This window comes from Ranitomeya variabilis, chromosome 2 (genome assembly GCF_051348905.1).
Source record: "Ranitomeya variabilis isolate aRanVar5 chromosome 2, aRanVar5.hap1, whole genome shotgun sequence".
Lineage (NCBI taxonomy): Eukaryota > Metazoa > Chordata > Amphibia > Anura > Dendrobatidae > Ranitomeya > Ranitomeya variabilis.
In genome coordinates this window covers 885071679-885084536 of record NC_135233.1, presented here as the reverse complement: position 1 = coordinate 885084536, position 12858 = coordinate 885071679, and the positions used below count along the sequence as shown (strand labels likewise).

The 12858-nt window shown below is 40.8% G+C and overlaps 1 long non-coding RNA gene across 1 annotated transcript in view; it reads left to right on the top strand.

Moving 5' to 3' along the window:
• The window catches only part of LOC143810002 (uncharacterized), a 243919-nt gene extending 239762 nt beyond the window's left edge, over window positions 1-4157 (top strand). The window contains exon 3 of the long non-coding RNA XR_013222585.1: window positions 3353-4157. This is a non-coding gene — a long non-coding RNA (uncharacterized LOC143810002). The remainder of the gene's footprint in view (window positions 1-3352) is intronic.
• Window positions 4158-12858: the final 8701 nt, after the last annotated feature.

The window sequence follows — 12858 nt, the reverse complement described above, 5'->3', positions numbered from 1 at the left end:
TACCTGAGAGCCAGCCGTGCCCGCCTGCCTGACAGTGTTCCTGTTGTACCCGTCTGCCTGCCTATGTGCCAGCCGTGCCCGCTTGCTTGTCTATGTTCCGTTCCCCGGTGGGATCAGCAGCCACAACCAGACTCCACCCTGGAGTGGTACCTGGTAGCTTCCTATTGCACAAGTCTGACCTCACCATTAGAGGCTCCAGCGAACACCTAGGAAGCTACTTAGTTACGCCCCTTCCAGGGAGGTTTGGTCTGTGGTCCAGTGGGGCCACTCCCCCGCACGCCCGCGCCAACCAGTCTGGGCGCGAGCATGACACATACAGGGGGGGTGGAATATGAGCCATGCTTATGGGCTCATATATTCCCCCGTAGGACCAGGTATATACCGTGCCCTGGCATACACAGGGGTGGCAGAGCAGGACTTGGATGGCGTGCGGGGAGTTTGCCAGTAACCCGCTCGGCTCTGCTATATCTGCGCAGCACTCACCTTCAGGTGCCCGTTCAGGTCGTGCGGGTCCCGGTCCGGCCGACTGTCATACGATTTCTCCGTCAGCATCGGAGCAGAGGGGCAGAGGAGCGGTTGAACTCGTCCTCGTCCATGAAGATGCGAGCGTCGGCTTTCTCCTCTAGCCCCATGCTTCCTCCTTAGGGGGAGACCCCGCGACTGCTCCGAGCTGCAGTGCGAGAAGACACTTCCTGGATGGTGCAGCTGCTCTCCGCGCCCCCCTCCTACCTGCTGTGAGTTGTGAGTATTGTCTTCAAGGAGGGCGGGTGGGACTCGGAGGCGGGAGGCGGGGGGGTGGGGCGGTCTGTCGCTTGTGACCTGGGACTTAAAAAAAAAAAAAAAAAAACCTTGCTCAGGTGCCGCCCCCCGCAATGTCGCCGCCCTAGGCACGTGCCCTCGAGTGCCTAGTGGAAAATACGGCCCTGTTCGCAGCTAACTGCCGCACAAGCCTGACCTCACCATCAGAGGCTTCAGTGAACACCAAGGTAGCTGCTTAGTCATGCCCCTTCCAGGGTAGTCTGGTTTGTGGCACAGTGGGGCCACAACACCCCCGCACGCCTGCGCCATCCAGTCGTGGACTCCTGGCAGAGGTTCATCCTGCCAAGACGGTCTTGGTACCAGCTAGGCTGCTGGAGATGTAGATTTATCCACTTTGAGCTGCTGTAGCTCGGCCATCTTCTGAGACAGCTGTTCTGTCTTAGCTTCACAGTGAAGGGTGAGGGGTCCATAATCTGAGACTGGATATCATGCAGTTGATTGGCATGAAATTATATCCCCATATTCTTCATAATCGGACATGTGAAAAAAACCAAGGAGTACAATGTGTCCATGTGCTATCCATACATACGTGAAAAATGGACATCTGAATGCCACCTAATATTTAAATCCATGATAAAATGTATTTTTCTGTAATTTTTGGTCTGATGTACCAGAGGACATCTACAAGTTTTTATACAATCGTGCTATTGACAGCAAACTTGATGTTTTCTGACATTCTCAAGGCTGACTTGGGACAAGTCAGCCAACTACAATATTTCTATTTCATCATTCTTTTCTCTTCCAAATACTAAACATCAAAGGGGGCAGAGAAGATGCAGGTCTGTGACTTCTCACTTGGCAGGGTGTTGCATTTTGTCAGGTAAGGGTAAGGGTAAGGGTCTGTGAACTCCAACACATGACTGTGCCTGAAAGTGACAAGTGCACTTCAGTTTACTTTCAGAAATATTCACTTCACTGGCAGTGACAGTGTGTTTACTGCTGTGTCATCAAAATTGAGGGGTAAAAAAAACACATGAACAAAAGATTGATATCATTCATTGTGATGACTCCTGAAAAGTAAGGGATGGAACAAAAATTTCAAAGCGATGTTTACAGAATTCCACAAAACTCCTTTGATAATTTTATGCTTTCTCCAACAGCCATAACATTTTTCTTTTTCTTTTGTGAAAGCTTATTGTTTTGTGAAACAAGTAGTCAATATAATTTATTGGTTCCATTCCAGAATTTTTTTTATTATTATTTCTGGAATGGAAAAAATCCAGCAATTCCAAAAATGTATTTATTTTTCAGGAGATTCACCATGCCATATAAATAAAGTTAACTTCACTCTTTGAGTTCATACAATTTTGCTACTTTTGTACAATAAGACATGTTTTTATTATTATTATTATTGCTTTTCCACATATAAACCCTTAAAGGAAATCTGTCAGAAGGTTTTTGCTATATAATCTGAAAACAGCATGGGCAGCGCAGTGGATAGCACAGCAGCCTTGCAGCGCTGGAGTCCTGGGTTCAAGCCCCACAAAGAACAACATCTGCAAAGAGTTTGTATGTTCTCTCTGTGTTTGTGTGGGTTTTCTCCGGGTACTCCAGTTTCTTCCCACATTCCAAAGACATACTGATAAGGAATTTAGATTGTGAGCCCCAACAGGGACAGCAACGATAATGTGTGTAAAGCGCTGTGGAATATGTTAGCGCTATATAAAGATTATTATTATTATTATGAGGCTGAGGTTTTGTTTGCTTACAATGATTGTTTTAGCACCAGGAGCTTATGATTGTGTGACAAGCTGGTCATGTGAGTCTTGGTCCCACCCTCCCCCTCCTGTGATAGGCAGCTTACTGTCTATGTACTTTGTACATAGAGAGCCTGGTGTGGGGTGTTAGCTTCCTCAGCTCTGCTGCATTGCTAAATCTGAAAACTCTGTGTGAGAACAGCTGCACCTAGTAACCTAAGTAATATATCATTGGATTCAGTTTCTTTTTGTCTACATCATGCTGCTCTCAGATGGGGCAGCAAAACCTGCTGACAGATTCCCTTTAAGGATGTAGTGAATTTTTGTTTGTGTGCTTTACTTTTTTCTCACTTTCTTCCAAAAGCCATAACCGTTTTATTTTTACATCAACATAGCCATACAAAAGCTTATTTTAGTTTTGAAAAACACCGTTAGTTATATCACCAGGAACTGAAAACCACTAAAAAAATCCAAGTGAGGTCAAAAGGTGAAAAAGATGCATTTCTTTGATGGTTTTGTTTGTATGGCACTTATTATATGGTAAAATGACCAAAATTGTCTAGTTATTTATGTATGTAATGAAAAAAATTCAGAAGTTTATAGAAAAAAAGTTTGACATCCTTTCCAAGACCCCTGAGGTTTAATTTTTCAATCAGAAGAGCTGAATGAGGGCTTTTTTGTGTGCTAAACTGATGTTTTCTTTTATACCATTTTGAAGTGTATACAACATATTGCTTTTATTTTATTTTATTTTTACTGAGGTTTAGTGACATAAAAAAAACCAACAGATTTATTTGTTTTTTTTTAATCATTGAACTTTTTTTTTTTTTTTTTAGATTTTTTGCATACAGAAGCTGTCTAAAGGGGATATTGATCATGTGCGTAACCAAGAGAATTCAGAGTGGCAGAACATTCCCCAGAAGATTGAAAACCTCATTGATACAAACCAAGGCGAATAAGTGCATTTATGTCTGCGTATGGTGCTCCTACTCTGAATGAAGTGAGATGTTTGAAAACGTTTGTATCATTTGCATATCAATACCATGTCTATCAATCCTTTGATTCCCATAATTGCAAGCCTTTTCTTCTTGGTGTTGCAATTTCAATGTTGAGCAGTAATAATGCCTTAAAAATGGACTTATTACCCTGAAGTAATACAAGTAAAATAACTAACAATTGCAAAAGTGTAATATAAATTATAAACTAAATAAAAAAAAATAAAAATAGCCCAGTTCAAACATACATACTTCCCACAGCTACTAGAGAGGATTGTATAATGTAAAGTATTTGTTCCTCAGATTTCCCTTCAGATTCCCATTCTACAGCTCCAGATCATGACCTCATGGAACATAAGAAATGACATTAACTACAAAGACTCTGTACACATCCGGAGAAGAGAGCCTCGCGTGTAATGTATTACTAGCATATAATGCAAAGTGTTTTGATCCCTCTTATTCAATCAAAAGTTGCAGTGAGAGATCTTGAGCATATCTCCCCCCTGTCTTTTGTTCATCCATCGACTGTAATTAAGCAGTGGATGTAAGTTCCAGGTGCTAGGTATTAGTTTATTAATCAGTTCCGTGACTTTAAGAACAATTTAAGTAAAGTACCGGAAAACAAGCTAAACACAAACAATCTAGAAAAAACTATTCCTCTTCCATGGTTGTAACTGTACTGCCAGTGATAAAACAGGAGCGGAAACAGCAATTGCTTTGTTCTTTATGATAAAATATAATACGTCACTGTAGTATGTATGACATTATATGTAGGTTTATTAGAACATCTCCTCACCTAAATGAGAGCGTTCATGTATTTTCAATATACGTGTTAGGTGCACAGAGTTCAAGGAACTAAAGAAAAACAAATGATATAGGCCGTCGTCACTCATGTTGGTATAAATGCAAAGATAGGTGCACATTCACAATGTGACCATTAACAGACAAAATCTACATGTTAGACCTCATACAGTCAGGAGATAGGGTAAATGCAGCTGAGACTGCATCCGTGAATCGGATCGCACACCCCCATATAAGTCTATGGGTGCGTGTGAAACATCGCACTGCACTCGGATATCATATACGCCAACGCTGGCAGTAGAGGAGATGGAGAAATTAATTTCTCAGTCTCCTCAGCAGCTGTGCTGCAATCCGGTCATGCGAGAGAATCGGAGCACAGAGCACCGACACTCGGCTCACGCTCGCAGCAGAGGAGGAGCCGAGGGTCATTAGCATATTGCATCAGATGCCCTTGCATTGGATGCTATACACAGGTGTGACTACAGCCTAATCCTCAGAATAGGGACTGGTCATAGGGGTGGTCACAGAAGGGCACACTCCCACTTCATCTAGACAACCCATATTTTAGCTGTCTGATTAGGTGTCAGATGAAAGAGCTTCATAAAATTCAGATATTCATATTTATAAGGAAGGAGTCACACAGCCATGTAACTAAGACAAGGATCGCAATTCAAAGCTGGGAATGCACGGCAGCTCTCCTGACCCAAGCAAGACAGCTGCATAGAAATGCACTCAGGTCAGGAAAAGTCAGTCCGAGCATTGTGTTCCGATCCTCACCTGAGTTATAAGGCCGTGTGACTCTTCCCTTAAGAGGACTGTTTTGCTTGTGGAGAGCTAAACATGGCATAAGAAGATTTATAAACCATGCAATGATCCTCTGGGAAATTAAATATGCAAATAGCCTCTTCAGAGAGGCACAATACAGGTACTCCAGTAGCACTCAAAAGTCAATGCCAACCCTTTAATGAGCTTTGCCACATAATATAGGATTAGAGGCCAAACCAGAAACTCCAGAAGACTGGAGAAGAGCAAATGTTGTTCCTCTCTTCAAAAAGGGGAAGAAGGTAGACCCAGGGAACTATAGGCCGGTGAGTTTGATGTCTATACCAGGAAATGTGGTACATGTGAAAAAGACTTGGGTATACTAATAGATCATAAACTGAACATGAGCCAACAGTGTGATGCAGCAGCAAAAAAGGCAAATACAATTCTGGGATGTAATAACAGAAGCATGCAGTCTAGATCACGTGAAGTCATTATTGCCCTCTACTCCTCTTTGGTCAGACCTCATCTGGAATACTGTGTCCAGTTTTGGGCACCACATTTTAAAAAATACATCAACAAACTGGAGCAAGTTCAGAGAAGAGCGACCAGAATGGTAACCGGTCTGCAAACCATGTCCTATGAGGAACATTTTTTCAGGATTTGGAAATGTTTAGCTTACAAAAAAGAAGACTGAGAGGAGACTTAATAGCTGTCTACAAATATCTCAAGGGCTGTCACATTGTAGAAGGATCATCTTTATTCTCATTTGCACAAGGAAAGACTAGAAGCAATGGGATGAAACTGAATGGGAGGAGACACAGATTAGATATTAGAAAAAACTTTTTGACAGAGTGATCAATGAGTGTAACAGGCTGCCACAAGAGGTGGTGAGTTCTCCTTCAATGGAAGTCTTCAAACATAGGCTGGACAGACATCTGTCTGGGATGATTTAGTGAATTCTGCTTTGAGCAGGGGGTTGGACCAGATGACCCAGGAGGTCCCTTCCAACTCTACCATTCTATGATTCTATGATTCCAGTTGCAGATACGTGGGGTTTGACCCTTATCAGTGCAAAGCAAGAGGTTTGATTTGGCTGAGTGAGTGGCCTCTGACAGGTGATCTAAGGGCTAAAGTTTTAAATTGTGTAGAGTGCCTGAAGAGGCTACTTGTAGATATTCATACAGAACTGTAAACACCATCATCATAACTTTTATGGACCACATTGTGTTTTGCATTATTGGACTGTAGGTTAGTAGCCCACTATTGAAGAATTCTGCATGTGGGTTTTTTGGATGCTGTAAAAAATTTAAGAGTGTGGCATGAAAATGTCATTAATTCCATGTGAAACAAGAGAATATAGCTGACTGAGGCCATTTTGAATGAAATTCTTCTTGTGCCAGCAATCTCACTCAAGAAGCGGCGATTCTACAAGTTCCACCATTTTTTATGTCACAATACACAGTCACTGCAAAGGATGGCTTCCACGCTGGTAGACTTGGTGAGACCAATCTATGACATGATTTTCCCTTTTATTTTAATGGTCACCGTGAAGTACTGCATTAAACTTTAATGAATCTACAGCAATATCAGCTGATCATCTGGGCTGCTTGCTTTTATTCGCAGGTTCAAATGTCATTCTCATATGTGGCCTAGTAGCCATCAATCATGTCCTCTCAGGAAGGACACAGACATCTGAAAACAATTAGACCCAAATGATCACACAATGCAAAGCACCAAACTTAATGAGCAGAACTCAATGTCCACACATACTTATCCTATCCATCCTTTTACGCTGAAATAGCATGTCAGAATTCTTGCAAATGATTAATCACACTAATTATACGAGGTCTATGTGCAGAACTAATATAAATATCCCTAATCATAATTCTTAAATTCATCTATGGCTTGTTCACCTTAATAACTCTCATTCAGAGCTTTGTAAATATGAATAAACCTATGAAAAGCCTCATTTTTATGTGGATATAGTGATTCTTTTGCAAATATAGATGTTGGAGACTGCACAGAAAACTAAATGTTCTCACATTGTAAGTAATTCTATGCAGTGAATATACGCAGTGTATCCTAAGTTTGGGGAGGTCTACATAGGGATTTAAAGACATTTTCCAAATATTTTTTCCCCAAACTAATTCCCTAATAGACTTTTTTGTTCTCAGTTTGTCTCTGGTTTGGACAAGGTAAGAATTAGCACAGAAATAAAAGAGGAGGGTATTGTAAGGTGAATAATACTCATTTGTTAATATATAAGATATTTATAACAATGTCATGGGATTGAAAACAACTTTCATAGGCATTTTTATTTTATTTTTTTCTTGTAAGCTCCTTTGAATACTCTCAGTTAAAGGGTTGCCTTGAAGCAACAATCAATATAAACCTTCAACTCAAGTAGTGAGATTCCTGTGCTAATGCAACTAAGGATATACCAGCTCCATGCATGATCCTTTTATTTAGAACTCAGATCAGATCATTGTTTTGTCTGATCAGGAAATTTTTTTAGAAAACCTTTGTTGAGAAAGACTTTTCTAAAGGAAGTTCTCAATCTCAAAGCAGAAACACCAGTAGACAACTTGCATACGACTTCTTAACAATGATATGTTTCATATACAGCGCCTTGAAAAAGTATTCATACCCTCTGAACTTTTGCCATTTTTTTCACATTAAAACAACAAACTTAAATGTATTTTATTGGGATTTTATGTAACATACGAACACAAAGTAGCAAGTATTTGTAAAGTGTAAAGGAAATGATATATGATTTTCGGAATATTTTGAAAATATAAATCTGAAAATTGTGGTGTGCATTTATATTCAGCTCCTCTGAGTCAATATTTTGTAAGACCACCTTTCGCTGCAATTATTGCAATCCTGAGGAAGAAGTAATTTTGTACTTCGAAAAGTGCCAAATAAACCACTATCTTTTCACTCATTATACCAGAATATACGTCTCAGTTCATATAGCAGTGCGGAAACCATCTACAAATATCCTTTAACTTGATGTCTAATGGTCACTGACTGACCCGTGGACCCGCTGCAGCTGGTGCTCACATTCCATGCTTTTCCATCGGATATATCATGTTAGTTTAATCTAAGTCATATCTATTTTGTATATTGGATAAGAAAAGAAGGAATATAAACCAGCTCACCCATGATGCATAAGCTGAGTTTCAGGAGCATGGACCCGCTGTGTCCAGGCATGTGGAATCCAAAAGAAGAAAATGTCCAGCTTCACCGAATCCGTGAAAAAGTTTTCTTTATTTACAAACTTAAACATGGAGGATACAAACTTCAGCACAAACCATATGGGTAAGAATCTCAACGCATTTCTGGAGACTAAGCTCCCTTAATCAATCCCTTAATCAATTCTTCTTTGCAAACTAGTTCTAGCTCAGTGAGATTAGACAGAGTGTCTGTGAACAGCAATTTTTAAGTCTTGCCACAGATTCTCAATGGAATTTAGGTCTGGACCTTATTTGGGTCATCCACACATATAAATATACTTTGATCTGAACCATTACATTGTGGCTCTGGCAGTACGTTTAGGGTCATTGTCCAGCTGAAAGGTGAACTTATTTCACAGTCTCAAGTCTTTTGCAGCCTCTAACAGGTCTTCCTCCCCGATTGCCCCGTATTTTGCTCCTTCCATCATGTCATCAACTCTGACCAGCTTCGCTGTCACTTATGAAGAAAAGCATCCCCACAGTATGATGCTGCTATTACTCTTTTTTGATAGTAGGGATGGTGTTTTCAAGATGATGTTAGTTTTCACCACACATAGTGCTTTGCATTTAGCCAAAATAGTTCTACTTTGGCCTCATCTGACCAGAGCTCCTTTTTCCAAATGCTAGCTGTGTCCCCTACATGGCTTATTACAAACTGCTAATGGGACTTGTTATGGCTTGCTTTCAAAAATGGCTTTCTTTTACCACTCTTCCTTAAAGCCAAATTTATGTACAACTAATAGTTGTCCTGTAGACAGATTATCCCACCTGAGCTGTGGATCTCTGCAGCTACTCCGGGGTGACCATGAGCTTCTTGGCTGCTTCTCTAAGTGCCCTCATTGCTTGGGATGTCAGTTTAGGAAATGTTCAGAGCTTGCGCTATTTTTGTATATTCTAACCCTGTTTTACTCTTCTCCACAACTTTATCCTTGACCTGTCTGGTGTGTTCCTTGCTTTTCATGATGCTGTTTAATCCCTAATGTTCTCAAACAAACCTCTGAAGCCTTTACAGAACAGCTGTAGTTATACTGAGACTAAATTACATACAGGTGGACTCAATTTACTAATCATGTGACTTATGGGGGCAATTGGTCACTCAGGATTTTATTTTGGGGTATCAGACTGTGGAGGGGTAAAGATAAATGCATGTCACAATTTTCAGATTTATATTTTTGTAATATTTAGAAGACCATATATCTTTCTCTTTAAATCTATAGAAAAGAGAAATCAGCTCACCTGCCCGAAACTACTTTTCAGTAATATAGGGAACAACATATAGACTACAGGCAACATGTTTCTGACCTACATGGTCCTTAGTTTGAGCCTCTGGCATTTCATGGAGTCTGTATGTGTTCCCTCTTCACCATTTACTATTTTTGTGCCACTGTGTGACCAACCTGCATTTCAACTTTTGATATAATAAGTCTTGTATTTATGGAAGAAGTGAGTGTCGACTTTTGTTTGGATTTCTATAATTTCCTTTATATATTTTATTTTGTAGATGTAATGTGAAAAAATGTACAAAATTAATGGACTATGAATACTTTTTCAAGGCACTGTATATGCTGATTGTGTTGGAATGCATTAGATGTGGATAAATATGTGTTTAATAATTCATTCAAGCACAGCTGTAAATTAACATGATTTCAAATTAGAATAAAAAATTCAATTAAAGCTGGCTTCACACAAGCATATTTCACAGTCCATATACGGACCTCAATGCGCTCCTTATGGAGCGCCCCCACACCGCCGCAGGGCCTAGGGGTCCGTGGCCCTGTCTGTCAGTGGGGGACGTCCGGTGCAGTAAGTGGTGTTGTAACGGTGCAGTTGTGGGGTGCAGGTCGCGGTAAATAACGAGGACACCAGGTTGCAGTCTCTTTACCTCTTTACTGGAGATCTCTGAGTCCTCAGTCCAGAATACGGTTCACCAAGCTGCGCAAGTCCGGCCGGTCCAATGGCACCTCCAGAGTTCTCTTCACAGGTGGAAATCGGTGCCTTCCTTCTTAGCGCTATGTGTTGTAGTCCTTCCCTGCTGTGCTTACGGAAAGTACCCCACAACTGTTGTGTCTGTTTCTTAAGTTCCCTCACAACTCGATTAAATGATGTTCTTCTAATCGTCCGTCCCTTCCTGATGTTACAGTTAGAACGGCACCCGTTTGTCGGGTAGGCCTGGAGTTCTTCCGGGACCCTAGAGACGCCCCTCTCCCGCAATTGCCTCCCAAGACTTCATAGGTGATATGTGTTAGACAGCCCGCCTTAAACTGACTGTCCTGCCGCTGTTTAGAGTATTGCTTGAAGCTGAATGTTATAATACTCCCTCGGCGTTCCGGCCACCGGTAGTGCGCCTCAGTAGGGTGTTGCTCCGGTCTTACAGCACGACCCCTACTGGAATTCTCCTATCGCTTGATCTCGTTTCTCACTCAGCACAATCTATCTCGCTTCTAGTCCTGTCTTGGGGCCCCGCCGCTTCCCGGAGCTGGCGCGGACCCGTTACGTTCTTTCCAATGCCAAGCCTCTGTCAGGATCCCACCCCTGACAGAGACCCTACTGTCTCTTCCTCCACAACACCCTCTGCCACTAGGTGTTGCTTTGTCCAATCCAGTCAGATTTCTGATCTAACTTCCTGCCTGACCCCCAGTTTACCCACTATGGTGGGGAGTGGCCTAATGAATAGCACCCTTAGCTCCCCCCGGAGGCCCAGCTGTGAAATGTATTGGTGTCTGTGATACCTGATCAGATGAACTCCTTCAGTGCCATCGGACGCACCGTAGCTCCCCATAGTGGCGGAGCCACAGTACTGCAACGACCAGGACTCTGGGGCGCTGCACTTACATGTCCATGAGTTTTCATAAGCAGTGTGGTCCATAGAAAATAGTGGAAATCTCTGGTTTTGATCCAAGGATCGCATGAAGTATACAGAGGCGCACACCACTTTTAAGATGTGTCTAATTTATTAAGAGGTGTGATTTTGAAGGAGCCAATGGGTTATGCTAAATTGCAGGAGTCGGTGGGTTATCATGGCAGTTGGGGGCCTGCTGAAAGCCCCAGCATCTGCTATCTTATTCCTCCTATGAAGCCGAGCCAGAAGCTGGGCTTCATAGGAAAACTGCAACCACTACTATACTACAATACTGAGCAGATCTCAGGTTCAAGTCTCCATAGGAGGCATAAAAATGGGTTATTTTTATAAATAAAATATAAACATGTGATTTAAATCACTTTAATCACCCTCATTTTCTCCATTCAAAAATAAATAAAAAATAAATGTTTGATATTGTCATGTCTGAATTACCATCTATCAAAATATAAGATTATTTAAATCATATGTTAAACACAAAAAAGAAAAATATCGAATCACCAGAAGTGACATATTTTTTGTCCCTGCACTTTCCTAAAGAAATACAATAAAAACAATAAAACATTCATATGAACCATAACATAAAATCAATGTAAAGCACAGCTGAACACATAAAAAACAATTCTTCCACTCCATGGATGGGAAAGAATAGTCACAGGTCTCAGAAAATGGCAAAATGAACATACAAGGTCTTACATTTGTTAAACCAATCAAATAATTTTAAAAAAACCTTATAATTTTAGTATAACTGGGCTGACTTCAGAAACATATTGCCATGTCATTTTTGCTCCACAATGAATGCTGTAAAAGCAACACCAAAATATCAGTTGTGTAATTTCACCCCACTTGGTATTATTTTCCCAATTTTTTTAGCATATTATTGTATACCGGTATATTAAAAATAAATTGTGTTACTCAAAACAACTAGGCCCACAAAAAAATAAGCCATCGCACAGCTGTGTCGGCAGAAGAATAAAAGTTATGGCTCGAAATAACAAAAGAGCAAAAGCGAAAACATTTCAGGGTACTTAAAAGGTTAAAATTATGCAAATTAAAACTATTGAGTAGGGGTCTTGGCCTGATCAACAATGGATACTAGGCTACATATTTTAGTAATTGAGATAAAAAATGGCTTTTCTGTTGTTGTTTTGAAAAAAATAACCTGCTATTAATATCCATTAGGCAGATTTGTAAAATAAATCACTTTTTTGGTTAGGAAATACCTGGTTCAATTATGAGGAAAATCACTATAAGAATAAAGCAAATTGAAACTGCTGACATTTACCAGGCAGCAGCAAAATGCTAGCTTAAACAGTAAGTGAGTAAAAATGTCACGTCTGTGCATGAAATTATGAGGAGGCTCTGGTGGTATATTGTTGCCTAATTTCACACAATTACCATAGAGCATCCGGCAATAAATGGTTAATGTCCATTACACATGTTACTAGAATGCACTCCTAACATAAGAACTATTAAAGATGTCAAGGATCAAGACACCTTGTCTATTAGCTGCTATTAAAATGCTGTTAGTCAGTGTGGTGTTTGATGGTGCGAAACTGCTACTTGATGTTCTCCAGGAGTGGACAGCTCCATTTCTAGGAGGCAAGATATTAATCGCATGTGATAATGCATGGGATGAGGGCTAGTTAAAAAGGTCACAGGTTCATAGGCAGGACTTTTGAGACATC